This window comes from Scardinius erythrophthalmus (genome assembly GCF_964197995.2).
Source record: "Scardinius erythrophthalmus genome assembly, chromosome: 7".
Classification (NCBI taxonomy): Eukaryota; Metazoa; Chordata; class Actinopteri; order Cypriniformes; family Leuciscidae; genus Scardinius; species Scardinius erythrophthalmus.
In genome coordinates, this window is record NC_138227.1 from 12,105,967 (window position 1) to 12,121,894 (window position 15,928).

Consider the following 15,928-nt stretch of genomic DNA (forward strand, 5'->3'; position numbering starts at 1 on the left):
TCCGCCAATGAGGAGAAGGAAGGAGAGAGAGCGGAGAAGGCAGAAGCGGGTGGGCTAATGAGAAGGGTAATGCTAATACGCAGACAATCAGAGTCCCCCTCAGGCCATGGCTACATGGTAGAATCATATTAACGCTAATGTATCTGGTATTAATGCAGAGAGCCCCCCTCCCCAACCAAAATGCCTGCAAGGTCACTGAGGGTAGAGGGTGGTAGCAGAGTGGAAGCGAGGGAGCAAGGGTTGGTGCCTACCCACCTCAGCCACACGCAGGTAACGGGAGGGCACTAAAAGCTAGCCTTCCGTAATGGTGGCTAACCGTTTCTCCCAGCTCCCCCTGCAGTATGGCCGCTTATTAGAGTGCTCTATGCAAACTAGCGCCATGCAGATCCAAAATGGCGGCCGAGGAGGCCCAGATGGTGCTTTGGTTTAGCATGACGGCGCACGACTTGCCCAGTTTCGCTGGAGCTGCACTGGCGCTAATTAGCCAGCCTGATACAGAACTGTACGCCATGTTACGCTCGCCAGCATTAGTCAAATGAGTCAGTGAGCTGCACCAAGTCAGTCAGCTGAGGGAGGGACCCGCGTCTGCGCATGCGCGCCAGTCTGGTTTTTTACAAGACCAAATGTTTTATTTCGTAATTTATGTTTTTTTTTTGCAGGCTGAGGAGGGGGTTTGTTTTGCGTTAGTGGAGACGAGACTGTTGAACCCGAGCTTTCGGGATGAATTTGGTGTATTAGAGAGGGTGGGTGTGATTGTGTCTATGTGCATGAGGGAGTAAGTGAATGAACGTGTGTGGAAACAGGAGGATATTTCTGGAGCTCTCGCTCTCCCTGCAGCCTGTTGAGGGGGGAGAAATCGGGGGGAAGAGGAAGGTGGTGAAGCGAGACGTCAGGGGGGTGTTAATTTATTCAAATGAGCAGGGGAGGATAATGAAAGAGAGAGGAAAAGAAAGAGAGAGAGGAAAAGAGGGGAATGGGGGGTTGGTTGTTTCGCTTTGCAAATCTCTCATCTCCTGATCTTCCTCTTTTTTTTTCATGTGTTTATCTTATGAGAATCTCTCGCCATTATGGTTGGAAGAAACAGTGGAGCAGGAACTGGAGAGAGGAGAAAAGTCGGAAAAGGTGAAACAAGGAGGGAATTTATGGATAAACAATCTGTGAAGGGCTAAGAAGGATGTAAATGTGATAAGTATCAGTATATATATACTGTATATATATGCTGTATACATTCTAAAGAATAAATAAATATATATGATTAAACTGTGTATTCCTAAAAACTAAAATATATCAGCAGAAAATGAGCTGATTGTACCTTGATTAATTCATTCTAAATGAATAAGCGCTCGTACGGACTTCTTTGACCACAGATGACATAGTGTATGATCTTTTGTAACTCATTTCAATCCAAATTATCCTATCACAAAATGAAATAGTTCTAAAACGCTCATGAGGTCAAAACGGGATGATATTTTCCCCTGGACTTGGGTGTGTATATGAGAGTGCGATAACGATATGCAGTGCATTTGAATCAATTAGAATACTTACTGACATCTAGTGGGAAGATCTTACAATGCAGACAAGGGTTAAAAAACAGTTTACATAAAATAATACTATAATTTATTACTCACCTTAGATAGATAGATAGATAGATAGATAGATAGATAGATAGATAGATAGATAGATAGATAGATAGATAGATAGATAGATAGATAGATAGATAGATAGATAGATAGATAGATAGATAGATAGATAGATAGATAGATCAAAATCCACTTTGCAGTACAACATGGTTTGTTCTGTTCTAAAGTTGAAGTTTCCATCCAGACCTGTGTGTCTAGATTGTATCTCGATTCCCACGCTACAGTCAACCCCAGCTTCAAATTAACAAAGCTAAACAAGTAGATTTATTTTCACGACAAGTTAAACCAGTATATCCTTAAGCTCTAAGCAGGGGTGTTAAAATGCTGACCAACTGCAACAAGACCCAGTGCACTCATGTATACCCTACAGGCCTAAACACTTCTCCATGTGTGGGAACCTACCAGTGCTGACCCTCTCACCATTAAGTGCACCTGTAAACAGACCACTATTTACACTTTATTCTGCAAGCTTATTGAGATTTTTATCACATTAAAACCGCAGCACAAGGTTTATATACTTCATCCTATTTCCAAATGCAAAAAAGAAAGATAACTTCAATATTTTTTTTTCCCCAAATTATTTTATATATATTAATTATAACATTATTCATTGTCTATTATTGTATTCTTGATATCTAATGACCTGGAAATGTACTCAAACCAACAACAAAACATAAGGGTCTAAACTACATCAACGTCTGGGTTTATGCCTAAATCGACATAAATTCTGCTTTGCTCAGTTTCCAGCTTCGGTTTACATAGGGGAGAGAGGGGTAAGAGGAAGTATTTTTGATTAATATTAAGTCAAAATTTAAGGCTTAAACCAAACCATAAATAGAATTTGAGACCAGAATTAAAATTTGGCTGTAACAAATTGGTCCAAAGTATCATTTTCTTAAGTGTACACCTAAGTTGTCCTTTGGGAAATAAAACCTCAATATATTTCAGAATTAATTGAAGTTATAGAAAAGCATATAAAATGACAATATAAATATGAATAAAATAAAATAAATAAGGTGATTCGAAGACTGAAACTAACTTTTGCATAATGAAAAAACAATTATATTAATTATAAAAAAATACTTTTAATGCTTTGAATACTTAAAATTACTTAAAAAAAAAAAACAATGTAAAAATGTTGAACTCTTTATGCAATGCATATACACAATTTTCTGAAGGAAACCCATTATGGGGACAAACAACGCTGTTCCCCTTGTGTGTTAATGAAATATAAGAAGAAACAAGCAAGATAGAATGAGAGAGGTGAAAGAGAAGGAGAAAGAAGAAGGTGTCGCTATAGCAGAGTGCTTCAGCTCAGGAGTGCGCCTGACAGGCCCTGTCTCTGCCTTTAATGACTTATTTATTCAAGCATAATTAAGCTCAGGCCTAGAGCGGTGATTAATGCTCTTTGTCATCTTGCAGAACAATACCTCAAACTTCCTGAGTGCTGGCTCTTCTCCAGCTCTCCGTTTCTTTCAGTTGGTATAACCGGGCAGTTTGTTACTTCCGTAAAGGCAGTGACCAAGACTTTGATATACAGCATGATCAACAGTATATGATGTAGAAGAGTGTGTAATAATAATAATAATAATAATAATAATAATATTATATATATATACATTAGTTCACCCAAAAAGAAGAAGGTCGTCATATATATCACACACACAAACGCAAAGAAAAATGTATTTCATGTATTTGACAAATTCAATTCCACAAAAATCGGTGTTGCCTACACCGTGTTGTCCTCTTTTTAAAATTTGCACCCTGTTGACTTCAATGGGGCAAGTACTAAACCTGCTTTTAGCCTCTTAACATCCTTGATGTGTCATTACAAGTGCACAGCTAATGTGAGTGATTCCTTCAGAGTGATCACGGGTGAATCTGACTGCAGTAGATGTGAAAGATATTAATAAAAATGAAGTTAATTCGGCCAGCGCTCATACCTGTGTAAGTCCACAGTAGTCGATTGTCGAGTTCACGCGCATATGTTTAGTTACCTATGATCACGCGCGTGAACTCGACAATCGACTACTTTGGACTTCAACAGAAAACAGGATGTAAACACAGGTATGAGCGCTGGCCGAATTAACTTCATTTTAACGGATGGTGTGACGGATGGTGAAGCAATATTGTTGTCCGGGTGGAAATCGGGAGAAATTCTGGAGAAAGGTCGGTCCGGGAGATTTTCGGGAGGGGCTTTGAAATTCGGGAGTCTCCCGGAAAAATCGGGAGGGTTGGCATGTGTGGGGGGAGCTCTAGAGAGAAACCTGCGAGCAAAAAGCGAGAATACAGCGAAGAAATCCCGAAGCTACTGAGTGCTGCTTTAACAGATTGAATTTAGGCTTTTATTCATATTTAAAGATTAATCAGCAAACATATACAGAAGCTCAACATTGGTTCTTTAGAAGCTCAAACGTGCTGCGTAACACGAGAATGAACCTCATTGGTTTTTGCAGAAGCTCAAATATTTCTGAGAATGAACCTTATTGGTTCTCACACATTAAGCAAACAAGCTTGAGCTTCCGGTAACTATGTAGCCTATGAGTTGATGAATGTTTATATGTGAATAAAAAGTCTAAATTCAATCTGTTCATCATATAAAGCGATCAAGTCTCTTCAGAAAATGTTGACTAAACCATATGAATTAGTTTTACGATCTCTTTATGAACTTCGTGATGTTGTGTAGCTGTCAATGGAGGGACAGAAATCTCTCAGATTTCTTCAAAAAGATATTTGTGTTCCGAAGATGAACGAAAGTAATTGTGAGTAATTAAAGACAGAATTTCCAGCGGGTTTTTTTTTTTCGGGTGAAGTAACACTTTAAATACTGTTTTACTCATACTGAATGTAGGCTCAAATATGCACTAGTCTTCTACACCATATACATGCAAGTGAAAAAAAACAAGAATCAGCTGATTTGTGAAGAGAGCAATCACATGTTTATTTTCTAAAATAGAAATAAAACTAAACACAAGCACTCAAGTATCAGTTAAAGGAGAACTCCTGTCAATTTTAACATTGAGCTTATTTTTTGTACATTTGGAGTGCTGTCAATACAGAGAACAACGACAAAAATCGGTGTTGCCTACACCGAGTTATTCTATTTTTAAAATTTGCACCCTGTTGACTTCAATAGGGCAAGTACTAAACCTGCTTTTAGCCTCTTAACATCCTTGATGTGTCATTACAAGTGCACAAAGTAGTCGATTGCCGAGTTCACGCGCGTGATCATAGGTACTAAACCTATGCGCGTGAACTCGGCAATCGACTATTTTGGACTTCACCCGAAAACAGGATGTAAACAGGTATTTGCGCTGGCTTAAATAACATCATTTTTATACATTTCTTTCACATCTACTGCAGTCAGATCCACTCGTGTTCACTCAGAAGGAATCACTCACATTTTCTGTGCACTTGTAATGACACATCAAGGATGTTAAGAAGCTAAAAGCAGGTTTAGTACTTGCCCTATTGAAGTCAACAGGGTGCAAATTTTAAAAATAGAATAACTCGGTGTAGGCAACACTGATTTTTGTCATTGTTCTCTGTATTGACAGCACTCCAAATGTACAAAAAAATGAGCTCAATGTTAAAATTGACCGGAGTTCTCCTTTAAGCTCAAGTGCTCAAAAAGGGCAGAAGTAAACCAATATCCATCAAAAAATGTCTCTTCACTTCATCAACGGATAAATAAAATAATGTTAAGTAAAATGAAATAGTCAATGCCTACTTGCACTGGATGTGCTGGTTTCGTCCTCATCTCATATATGAAACATCTGCACTCACATTCGTGTAAAGTAGCCTTGTTGACAAGTTTGGTCAAAACACACAAGATACAGTACCTTCAATGGCCAGTAGATGGCGACACCACTTCTGTTGCAGAAATAAACGGCTGCAGAAAAAGTTAGGTGTCATGCAAAATGTAACGAGTTACAAACTGGTTACAAATGAATTGGAGTAGAGTACGCATACTTATTCAAAAAGAGTCAAGTAGAGAGTAAAAGTTGCTAATATCTTTGATACTCAGTAAAAGTAGCAAAAAAGATCCTTAAAGCTCCAATATGTAGGGATTTTGTAATAAAATTTCCAAAAATAACTTGCACAGTGTGATATTTCCTCCAGTTATGTACTTACAATATCTCAAAAGTCTCCAAAGATTTTTTATTTCAGAGAAATTCCGATTTTAAATAACTGGCCGTCCCGGAAAAGAAATGTCGCGCCTCAGTGACGCAATGTCCGCTCTCTCTATCCTTCTTTCCGGTGTGGACCATGTGATAGGATATTCCACCACACCGGATTTTTTTTTTTTTTTTTTTTACAACTTTATTGAGATTTTTTTCTTATCACAATAAACAATAAAGACATCTGACAAAGAATAAAAAAAGGAATAAAATAAAAAATATGACCCACCACACCGGAATATCGCATGGTCAAATGCGGAAGTGGTGGTTAAAGCGTTATAGCCATAGACTGTACGGTTATAGCTGTTATGGATCACGAACTCTTTGGCGAGTATTGAAGTGCCAACAAAACGAAAGCGTCCATATTCGGATACACGCGGAGTCACGGACTGTGTGACAAACGGAGGAATAAAACCCGGATAAATATCGGCAGGCGTTTTCGAGATGGAGAGAGCTGCGCGTCTGGACTTGTCAGAGACTCTCTCGCGAGTGTATTGAGACAGGTAAGACATGCAACTGTCAATAATAGCACTTATAAACAAAGTTATATTGCTCTTTGTACTTTGGTAAGGCTTTTTATCACGTGTGGTGACAGAGATTATGGCAGTACAATTACAATCGGAGATGATGTTAAAAAAAATATTTAGTCATTACTTGCAAATGTTCGTTCAAATTTACTTTTAGATATTGGTTTGAACACGTTAAACAACACGGCATTAACCATAAAAAACGTAAAACTGCACAACATTAACCAAACAAATCATTTGAAAAATAGCTGTATGTTGTAACGGGATAGCCTAATATAGCATAACATTTCACGTCCCTTGCAGTTCATTAATTATGATGACATAAAATAATACAAAAACGAATAAATTACCTCATCCGTGATCATGATTCATTAATTCCATTTAGATACATCGCTAGATGGTGAAAACGCATTATAAACCACATCTCCCATCGTCACCTCCTTCATAGCGTCATCAAGCTTCGCCTTTGTTATTGTTGGAAACTGCGCCCTCTTGTGGTCAAATACCAAAGTCACATACTGGAGCTTTAAGTAGCCTACTAGTGACATTTACTCAAATACTGTAAGAACTGATATTGTTTAGACACTGAATTAAGGAAAAAACACCAAATCTTTGATTATGCGCTGTTCATTTAGGATGTTTGGGTTCTGCCCAGACCCCAGACAGTAGCATGTGATTTTGTTTAAAACATATGCAATATCACTATCACTAACTAAACACATTTTTTTTATTCATAATAAAATAGCAACATTTTATGTAAAATCATTATAACAGTAAAAATAACTACTTTTCAAAGTTTAGAATATTTTTTTTGTACTGAAGTATCATTTTTTGCAATTATGAATTTGAGTGTTCCGCATTGTGGATGTGTTAGTGTTGCCACTTCATTTCTGTGTATTTGTGTTCTGAAAAAAGTGTTGATTTATCGCCTCCACATTCATTTATGCAGGGTCTACCAAATATCCGGAGTGTGACCTTTTGTGTCACACTAACATACAAGCTAAGGTAACATTTCTCTTTTCTGTGTAGATATAGGAAGTGTGAGAAAAGTCAGCAAGTTTCATGCCTTTTAGATAAAGGGAATTTTTTATTTTTTTTTTTAAATATGAGCTAAGGTCATTTAGAGTTGCTCACAACCACAACAGCGCATTAGGGTTTAGGAAAAAACACTTCTGATATGACAGTTCAGTGAAAGAGAAAAGTGATCCAGACGTGAATGTATTAGGGAACTTTGCAAGCGAATTCAGGGAAACAGATGTAGATTTCTTTGAAGAATCAAAGGGTTCATACGTTTTTTTTTTTTTTTTTTTTTTTTTTTCTAGAAAGCAGTCATCGCTTTCAAGGAAATTCATGTAGGTTTTTTTTTTTCTAGAACTTGCTATGAAATGCACATGGATCATGATGAAATGTTCCACAACCTCACATCTGCTGATTGTTTTGTTATTAATTTATTTAGCATATTAAGTTTTTAACAAAGTTATTGCTATTAAGTTTTGCATTTTTTTTATTATTAATTGTTTTGTTATTTATTTGTGGAGACCGGATATATACAAAATGTATAGAGGGGATGTTTGTTTTTAATGACCCTCAATGAAACCATCAAATTATGAAGAATATATATATATATATATATATATATATATATATATATATATATATATATATATTGATATTTTAAATAAGAGGGAAAAACAAAACACTTAACTTGGTTGAGGAATTTATCTGACAAAATTATTTGGGAAAAAGGCAAACTAGCTCCAGGTTTTATTTTACAATGCATTTTTTTATAAAATTAAAATGCATTGAAAAACAAAAGTCTCAGAGGAAAATTGACTAAAACATAATCAGTTATTAATATTTCATTGGTTCTCTCTTGTTTTTGCATGTGTTCATAATTTCTTTGCATGATATGGCCAAAAATATACATATGATATGTCCTATACAATTATGCAATATGATTTTAAAATCTTTAACACATTTTTAATAATATTTAAAAAAAGGGTAAATATGTCGGACATCACTTTTGGCCACTAATAATAATAGTAGTGTAATAGGTGTTAATAATAATAATAATAATAATAATTTAATGATTATTTTAGCATTAACTTTTAGCATTTGCATTAAAAACACAATGCTGAGCTGTTAATGTATTTATTTTTTAGTAGTCTGTGTCACGTTGTATGTATGCTATGTTATGTTATAGATGCTTTCTAATCGTCAAATATATTTAATGCTTGACACTTTTTACATTTGTCATATTTGAGGACAGCCTAGCTGACCCATCATAGCCCTAGCTCTTTCCCCTATGCAAGTCGACGGGAACCTGAGTGAAGCAGAATTTAGTCAGTCAGTTTATCTCTGATCTTTGCACAGGATGCAGGTTTTAATCTTGAGAAATGATCGTTCAGGATTAGTGAATACGCACAGATCTGCATAAATCTGTGCTTGCTCAGGCTAAACAAACCTCAGGATGTTTCCTGGAACTCCACTGAAGCAAAACATTGTCAATTTAAATGGAAACGTATCAGTTTTACAGAATTTAAGTGATGTTTTTAAAGAAGATTAAGTATGAAAATGCTAGGATGCTGTTAAGGAAATAGCCACGTTAGTCACAATATATCAACAATAATTCATTTTACTGCTGTTATTTTATATAATCACATGTATTTATGCATGGAAATATGCTAACATTTTCTTCTCTATTTGTTATATTGTATTAGCCTCACATTCAGACCTGATAAGCAATTTAATGCTAATTTTAAAGTACTCATTGCATCAAGTATCATTCCACATAAAACACTCGACACAAGTTTTAATGTGCAACACCTGAATTTGAGTTGAAGGTTGTATCCCAAAAGCTGACATTTACTGCCCTCTAGTGTGTAACATTTTATATTATCAGAAGGCTATAAGGTACATGTTCTTATTTCAAGTATCAATAAGGTAAATCAATAAAAGTTGCATGAATATATACACAGTTTCACTAATAATGAAATGCTTTCTCAATAAAACTTTAAAACTATCCTTTATTGGTATGTAACATCATTATCTGTTTTTCCAAATCAATGTTTTTAATGAAGCAAATCAATTAAATAACTAAATAAAAGTGTAATAATATGACTTTAACAGGCTGTTCACATCCCAAAACCATCCAGTACAGACACGAGCCATCTTAAATTTCTTCATCTCCATGCTTCGCCTGACAGACACACAAATACACACACATTTAAAGACTGTCAGCTCATGAAAGTCAAGCATGAAATATAGAAATATATTGTTTATTTCAATGTTACAGTAACATGTTGACAAACTAATCGCAGACCCTGGAGCAAGGAACTATATATTAATATATTTTAAGATATATTCACTGAAAGTGACAACTAGCGCCAATCTTCCCTGGTTTGAAATGACAATATTTGTACTATACTCTGACCACTAGATGTCACCAGAAACACATTAATAAGTTAAGTGCACTTACTTTACGCTTGCCACACCGTTTGATGCGGTTACCTAGAACAGACATTCATTACACATTACATGAGTGATTTGACATGACTCATCATCATACAACACAAACAGACACACACACACCCACACGCTAAACACCTACCTGTCAGGAGGAGGATAGACAGCACCACAATGACCCCCGCAAACACCAGGCCTCCAATCCGCAGACTCTCATAGTCTGTGAATCAGAGCAAGAACAGCTTCTGAATACAGATATTCTGATTAAGGAATACATGACGCATAATGCTGATACAGAAATATGCAAACGGCTCTTAAGGGCAGTAGCCTACTCTGGGAGTAAAATAATGACAAATGTTTTTGAAACAAAAAAAGCTTTTTGAATTGCACTAGGCCTAGGCCTACTTGAAAAAAATTACATTAACCGTGCTTGCGTAATGCATTGCATTTTTATGGGCTGAAATTCAACATGGTTGTATATTTAAACAGCTAATATTTCAATTCAAAACATTTCACACACATTTTCATTATTAAAAATTCAATAATCCATATTCACCTTTCAGATTTCACGTCCAAAATATTAATTCTGATTAAAAATACAACCTACAATATTTGACAGGCAATTTTTGGTCCATTCATAAAGCTTTTTTGTTTCAAAAACATTTGTCATTACTTCCAGTTCACGGTTAACTTTAATATCCTCCACCAAACCACGCTGCAAGTGTTCTGAAACGGATCGTTGTGGGGACGTATGGGAGTGAAAACGACTTGTCGAACAAGAAAAAAATGTAGGGTGGGACTTGATTTTGTCAATGGAGAATTGACCGCAGGGAGTTTGATTGATAGGCGATCTGACCAATCATAATCCGCTATCCGCCATTTTTGTCTGACAAAGTAATCAGGGGAGTTCGTAAGTTCGTCAAATTTGAAAGTTGAGACTTTGTTTAATATAAAAAGTAACCTGCTCTGTCCTGTCTGTCAGCGCGTTGTCAGTGTCCTCTTTCCTCCGCGATGTATTTTTCACCGTGCATGATGAACATGGTGTGGCGTGAGAGCGGCTTGTCGGACATGTCAACAGTAACTAAAGGGGGCGGGTCTTTGCGAACGGTCAATACGTAATTGTTGTGGAAGCGGAGTTCCTGTCAAGCGTCAACACACCAGAAAAACATAAACCCAGGCAAGTTTAAAATGGATCAAAGAGTCTACACAACTTCATTAACGGATTTGCCTAATATTTGCTGATGTGACGACTCGTGGAGGAAAACTCCGTCACCAAAAAGAAAAAAACGAAATAAAGGGTAAAAAAATTTCCACGAGGAATTTGTCCATAAACATCAAGGTAAGTAGAGAGCGAGGCTAACTGTTACTGAACTGTTGACTAAAATGACACATCATTAGCGTGTCAATAGCTCTTGCTAGTTGCTTGCGCCATTTGTTTATGTTGCCTTGACTGCGGAGGAAGTAGATTACCACGACGATTGCGTATTTCCGGTCACAAATAGGCTACGGAAGTTGTGAGAAAGGTCTATGGTTGTAGTTTGCATGAGTGACAGGTTGTCCCAGCCTTGCGCCAGAGAAGAGACGAGATGATGTCACTGCAAGAGGGTAAGTTATTTTGATCAAAGATTAGGGCACATGAAAATAAATTTAACGGATAAATCATTTATATCCCAATAAATACTCGAAAAATCGAAAACAAGAATTGTTCATTCTGATTTCACTGTGATTAATTCTGATTGACTGTCAATGTTTTTATATCAGCTGGAAAACAATCATTCAGAAAGTGATTCCAACCATATTCCTGTGTCGTTCGTTTTTGTTATAGATGTGGACTACACTATTTCCATCGCATCAAACGATTATTGAAACTATATTGTTAGTGATTGTTATTGTTCTTGGTGTGAATGGGCATTTATTCAGATATGTAGAATTCAGAATGTTATATTATTCTGGATATGACAGTAGGCCTAATAAGAATATTCCGATCTTAATTAGAATTTAATTGTTCACATAAAACACAATGAATTATTCAAGAGGAAGATTGTTCAGACTCACCATAGGAAAAGTCTGCATCAGGGTCTACTGTAGGCTGGGCTGGGGAACAGAGAGAGAGACAGAATTAAATAGAATAAAATACAGTGATGTTCTTTGCAATGAAGGAAATAAGTGAAGATATCCTCTACATTAAAGCTATGTGAATAAATGAATGAGGCGTTTATAGTCTCAGTGGCTCTGCACCTTGTTAACATCCGATAAAATCAGATCACTCAGTCCGCCGAATGTGTCTACCCTTATCAGAAGCGAACTATTTCACCTGTCGATCACTGGAGGGTATTCCAGAAAGCAAGGATATCTTACCATCAAACATACAATGAACTATTGGTTGATTTATCCAAACCTTCCAAAAACGCATCTGGGAGTATGTTCAGCCAACTCAAGAGTATGTTCATGGTTAACACACCAGACATTCTCAACAGAGCGACGAAAAGACCCAGTAGCACCTCAATGCAGTACACAAGATCCGAGGGGAGGAGTCGGATCTTATATAAGGGGTGGAGATTGGTAGGTTTAAGGGTGGAGATTGGTAGGTTTAGGGGTGGGTTTAGGGATCAGGGGGTGGAGATTGGTAGGTTTAGGTATGTAAGGTGGGAGGAGTTGGATTTTATCCGACTCCTCCCCCCGGATTTTATGCTCTGCAGTGAGGACCATCTCAAAAGACGAGTCACCAATGAAAACGGACTCTAAAAAGTGCGCCATACTACTTTCTTTTTCTTTTGTTTACCGGCTATTTACATACTTAGTGCATATCGCCACCTATTTGGTGGTTGTACAATCATTTTTCGGTTATGTAAAAAGTTATGATTTTGATAAGATTCTGGGCGTTTTTTTAATGATTGATTTTTATTCAAATATTTTTTAGGTCCCTGCAAAAACCGTCATGGAAACGTTTTAGCATGCATCATTTATTTCAGCTATATATTTTAAAATATCTTTTACATCTAATTTATTGTTTATCCTTGTCTCAGGTCCAGAATAATCTATCATAAAAACACATAAAAAAAATGTTATTGCAAAAAGTAACAGTTTGACAGTCCATCTGTTGTGTTGTCATTTTATCAAAATCCTGGTACGTTTTTTTTTTTAATGATTGGTATTTATTCAATATAAATTCAATATGCAAAAAGTGTGGAAATGTTTAATTGAGTGAATTTAGCATATATAAAATTAAATTAGCCTAAATAGCAAGACAAAAGAAAAATATTACACATTCATTTTCACAACACAAATACATCATCTGAGATGTGCTTTTTGTCCACCGAGTTAAAAGTGCTCACAGTTGTAGAAACACTCACAGATTTATAAAACCAGCCATATCATTTTGGCCACAAATACAATGAAGCATTAGTTTAGTACCATACCATAAACCCATAATACTGTGTTTGTTTTAAAGTGTTTGTTCTGTTTAAATAACACAGCACCTCTGAGAATAATAGAGACAATCTCACAGTTACTTTTATGGACAAAATTCTCTCTCCAGCTCTCATTAACTGGAGAATAGGAGAGCAGAATATTCGGAAAAAACGAGACTCACCTGCTCCAGAGGACATGGCTGCTCTTTCTGTGGGTCACGGTCCGGAATGACAAAACTGGCGATGTAAATTATAATGAAGCATTATAAATAACCCAACAGGTCTTATTTAAAGACTAAAGATTTTCTTTGTGCATCTACAGATTCCAGTTAAAATCTTTAACCCAATACACTGACCCCTCATACCCAAAGAGCCATAACTCCATAGCCAAAAAGAAAAGGGTTATTTGCAGACCCTCGGGCATTTCTCTCAATTCAGCTCGTTCAGGCTTTCTTAAGATTGCACTCATATTGATTCTCTGTGTTTCTTTCCAATCCATATCTGTGACTGTAATGATTAACACATGCTGCTTTGAAGAGAAAGTGACTCAGTAAGGGCAGTTTGCTTTTCAATTCTACATGCAGATCTTGTCAGACAAACAAACACTTCATGTGTATGATGTTAACTTTTTCTGTAATGCTTTGCTCAGGGGCACATGGTTATTATTTGAACCAGCAACATTTCTTGATCTGTCTTGCATCACACCACCCGCAATGAATTATTGACTAGTAACATGTAAAACTTTGTAAAATGGACACTATAATGTTATAGCCTACTCAAAGTGTCAACTTGATAAGTAAGAGTTCTTAATTGCAATTCATGCAGGGATTTTTTACGTGCTAACTGTTCCTAAGTTGACCCCAAAATTATTAATAAATGCAATAAATTCTCACATGCTAAAATCATGTAAACTCATTTACCACGTCCATTAGAATGTTTTTTTTTTTTTTTGTAGCATGTTCTTGGTTTAAATTGACCCAAAACAAAACAAAAAATATTTTTTAGGGCTGTCAAAAGATTAATCGCGATTAATCGCATCCAAAATAAAAGTTTGTCTTTACATAATATATGTGTGTGTACTCTGTATAATTATTTTGTATATATAAATACACACACATGCATGTATATATTTAAGAAATATTTGCATACATATACTGTATATATTTATATATAATTTATATTATATATAAATATATTTTTTTTATATATAAATTACACATTTTTCTTAAATATATACAAGCATGTGTGTGTATTTATATATACAAATTTAATTATACACAGTACACACACATATATTATTTAAACACAAACTTTTATTTTGGATGCGATTAATCGCGATTAATCTTTTGACAGCCCTAATATTTTTTAATTGTAGCCTACTTGTTTATTGCATGGCTCATACTGACCCCAAAAATAATAATTGCAATAAATTAAAAACGTTTTTAAACAATAAGATTATGCTAACTCTTATCCGTTTGGATTTAATATATTGTTCAAAACGTTACTCCATCAAATTGACCTCAAAATTGATTTAATTCACTAAATTAAAATTATTATATTCGTTTTCCCCCAGTTTTATACTATTTTTTAGTATTTTTTTTTTTAGTATTATACTTTTGTATTGAATGGTTTACACTAACCCCAAAATTACATTTTCACAAATAAAATCATGCACTGTAAAAAAAAGAAAGTTGCTGCCTTAAATTTTGAAGTACAATCAACTTGGATGTTTAAGTCATTCCAACTTAAATTGTAAAACACTGACTTAAAAAAAATGAATCTAATTTAAGTTATACAAAAGTGGAAAATTGCTTAACTTATTTTGATGAGTTAAAGCAATGTAAAAACATATGTTGTTATAACTTATTGATCATATAAGTTATCCTTTTGGATTTGTTTTTCTGTATTTCTCACAGTACTTTTGAGTCCAAATATAGAAACGTGTGTTCAGGCGTCTTGAAAAAAAAGGCTAATAATAAAAAGCAGATAAATGAAGCTTCATAAAAATACATTTTGACTGAGTTTAGCCTGGTCAGGAAAACATTTGAAAAGAATTTGAGAGGAATATAAGCTCATATTTGAAATAATTTTTAGGCCCTGTATAGAAAAAAGGACAAGTGAATGAACACGCAACCTAAACATGTCCTCAGTTGTCTCGTCACGAACAATAAACCAATGAAAACTTGTTCATTTTAAATTCTACCATTTTAGAAATTCTGATGTATAACATTCTGCAAAGAAACCATAACATAAGTGCAGGAGTCATTGCCATCTCAGCTCACCTGTACTGTGGAAAGCTCCTCTTCCTTCTGAGGTCTTGTCTAATGTGAAAGTGTGTCTTTAGTCCAGGTGTATTTCATCCCTCCCTCCCAGAGCAAGCGTTTGTAAATCAGGCCGCCACACCAGTCTTTGAAACACATTTATTAGCCCATAAACACTGGCCTTCAACCTATGATAAAACACCATTGAGCCCAACCTTTGGAATCATCGCCCAAGGGAAGTCCAATTACAGCAGTGTAAAACACTGGGAGTGATCGTGGCCATATTGTGTCTTATTGATGTGACGGACTATAGAGAGTTTTCTGAGCTGTCAATGATTGACTTCAAGTCCTTTTTTAGACGACTACACGGGACAAGACTCTACAACGGTGTCAAATAGATCGTTCTGATGGATAACGGAGTCCAAATGGTCTTAAATAAAATTT